The following is a 2,819-nucleotide window of genomic DNA, read 5'->3' on the forward strand; positions in this document are numbered from 1 at the left end:
TATAAATACTTAGCAGATAAGAAGCAGCCACTCAGAGCCAACTGATTTTTTGTCCAGCTTTCTCATCCTTGATTTTTTTATGAAGGTTTTGGGGGGGAAATGTGCAAACATCATAAAAAAAAACCTTTGGTATGAAAAAGCTTTAAACAAAAGGCATCTTTTTTGTTGGTCTCTCTTCATTCAGGATTATCCACAGATGAGTTTCCAGGGTACTGCTTTTCAGCTCACTCTGCAACAGATATAGACACCCCAGGCTTTACATTTACTTTATAAGATCCTAACCTGGCAGTATTTTAGTGGCTTCAACATTACTCGGGTTTTTATGTATGGAAGCAAAATCTTACTGATGTTGTCAGATAAAAGTGAACCCTCATTTGACCATATCACTGTTAGCCTGTTAGCCTCAGAAAAGACAATTGGCTGTTTTTGTAATGAGTAATAATGGTTAAAAGCCTCAGATTAATTTAAGAAATATGGTTGGAAACAGACTCAAAGATATTGGGGGGAACACTATTAACATCTTTATTTGAGTAATGTGTACTGTTGTATTTGTAATTTTTGTCTCATCAAAACAGGTCTCTCTTGTAAATGAGAKTTTGATGTCAATGTAGGGGTCACCTCGAGTGAAGAAACAAGATTTACTGYCTCGAAGCAGGCCTCGGACAGGCCTGACGAGAGGACAGGAACTCTGTCACAAATTGAACTCATTTAGGCCATGACAGGTCATTCTAACCGTGGAAGAGAACCYCTCAGTTCTCTTAATCAGWTAATGGACAGAACAATCTCTTCTGTTCGTGATTCATTTGTTATTTAACTAACAATGTTTATGCATTTGTTAAATCATGATAATGACTGTCACAGGAAAAGTGGAACCACTTCTTTTCTTTTAGCGTGCCTTAAAAGATTAATAACAGTATAAAAATCACAGAGAATCTGATTACGATGTTTTCATTGTGTTTTTATGTAAATCACTGTTTTTATTTCACTGTGAACACAGTAATATAATTGTGGATTTTTCCTGAGAAAATCTTTCATTTATCTGGACTAACAGAAGGTTCAGAACTGATTATAAAACAGAAATGTCAATTAATCATCATAAATGTTTTGCAGTGATTTCTCTTAGTCAATCAGTCAGAAGAAAGCTGAAAAGAGGTTATCATATCATGTTGTTGTACAAACACAGAATTTTAACCTTGGGCTGGCGCCGGCTGGCAAATCTTTATCTTTCTTTCTCTGACTCTTCTCTAAGCCTGAGGGCGGAACCAAAGTTCGTCTGTTTCTTTTACTAACCTGGACGGCTTGAACGACACTCTTCTTCCTGATTCCAACCTAGGAAGACAGCTGGGGTTCTTTCCGGAGAAACCTCAGTTTGGCTTAAAGTCTGATCCCAAGAGCTAACTAGGGAGGACTTCACAGCCAGGGACCCAGCACGCCTGCCGGTGGTCTCAACCCGAGGCCAAGCCTCTCAGTGTGTTTTTAACTCCTGAGGGGAGATTTTATTTTGTAAAGAGGAACCTGATACGGTTTGAATTTTTCTGGCTTTGACTGAAAGAGACGAAAATTACCTGTAAAAACACCTGTTTGCCAATGACCGGTAAGCGAGCCGACATCAGTTCCCTGACTGATCGGAGGCGARCCAGCTCCTACCCCGAGGGTGCCTTAAGAAGCCATCACCAGGTAAAAGCTGATGTGTTCGGAGTGACGTGTCATGTGGAACCTGAGCTTAGAAAAGACGTGCAGTTCCGGTTGACCCACACTTTGATAAAAGTAAAACTAGTAGTAAAATACTAATCTTACTTTCCTCCTTTCCTTGTTCTTAATTTGCCAAAACTTAAGCTAAAACTGCCAGTAAAATTGTTTGGTTGTTAACATCAGAACTGATGTTTTACTGTTCTATATAAGTAATCTGAGTTGATGTGAATTGAAATTCGACGCGGGTTTTATCTCATTTAACTCTGATGCTTGTTATAGGAATAACCACAATCAAGTGTACTTATGATCTGTTCAATTTGTGTAAATAAATGATTGCATAGTCTTTTATGAATCAACTTGAACTCGTCTGAACGTTCACTTATTGTGTCACTTTTCACTTCGCACAGTCAAGATATTAACAAGTAATGAGAAATAACTTGGTAAAAGTTTCCTCATAACCTTGTGTATGAGAGATGTGGGAGAAGCTTAATTCACTTTAAGCTCACCTCCTACATCAATGAAATCTGTATAAAAAAGTACAAAAAAAAACATTCAATGTAATATTGATTGTATCTTTTAAGTATTGTTGCATTTTGTATAATTACTTCTAAAAATGCTGGTATAGGCACAATACCAATGAAGTACATTTTTTCCTGATCTTTAATTAACTTAACTTAATACGTACTGTATTCTTAGTTTGATATTTTATATTGAAAGGTTTTTCTGTATGGAAATGTTTTACAGTCTCACTTGTACAGAAAGATGAGTGCTGAGAAACCTTCAACTAATCTTGGAAATACACTTTTTTTGTTTTGTTTTCTTTGTGTAAACTTGCAATGATTTAATATACACACAAAAAAGAAAACAGAAAAACCTCAGAGATGCAGGCAAAAGTGAATGAACAGACTAAAACTCTAATGAACCAGTTTCATTTATCTGAAATCTGAAAGGGCTTTTTTTCAAGTTGCTGTTCGCCAAAAAGAACAATTTGAAGGGAGCTGCAGCTGCTTTCTCCAACAGCACGTGGAGAGGGATTGTTAGAACTGAACATGATCCTGCCTCTGTTTGCACGTGAAGACAATTCACCCATGTTGCTTCAGTTCTCTGACACACACACACACACACAC

This window comes from Austrofundulus limnaeus, unplaced genomic scaffold (assembly GCF_001266775.1).
Source record: "Austrofundulus limnaeus strain Quisiro unplaced genomic scaffold, Austrofundulus_limnaeus-1.0 Scaffold286, whole genome shotgun sequence".
Classification (NCBI taxonomy): domain Eukaryota; kingdom Metazoa; phylum Chordata; class Actinopteri; order Cyprinodontiformes; family Rivulidae; genus Austrofundulus; species Austrofundulus limnaeus.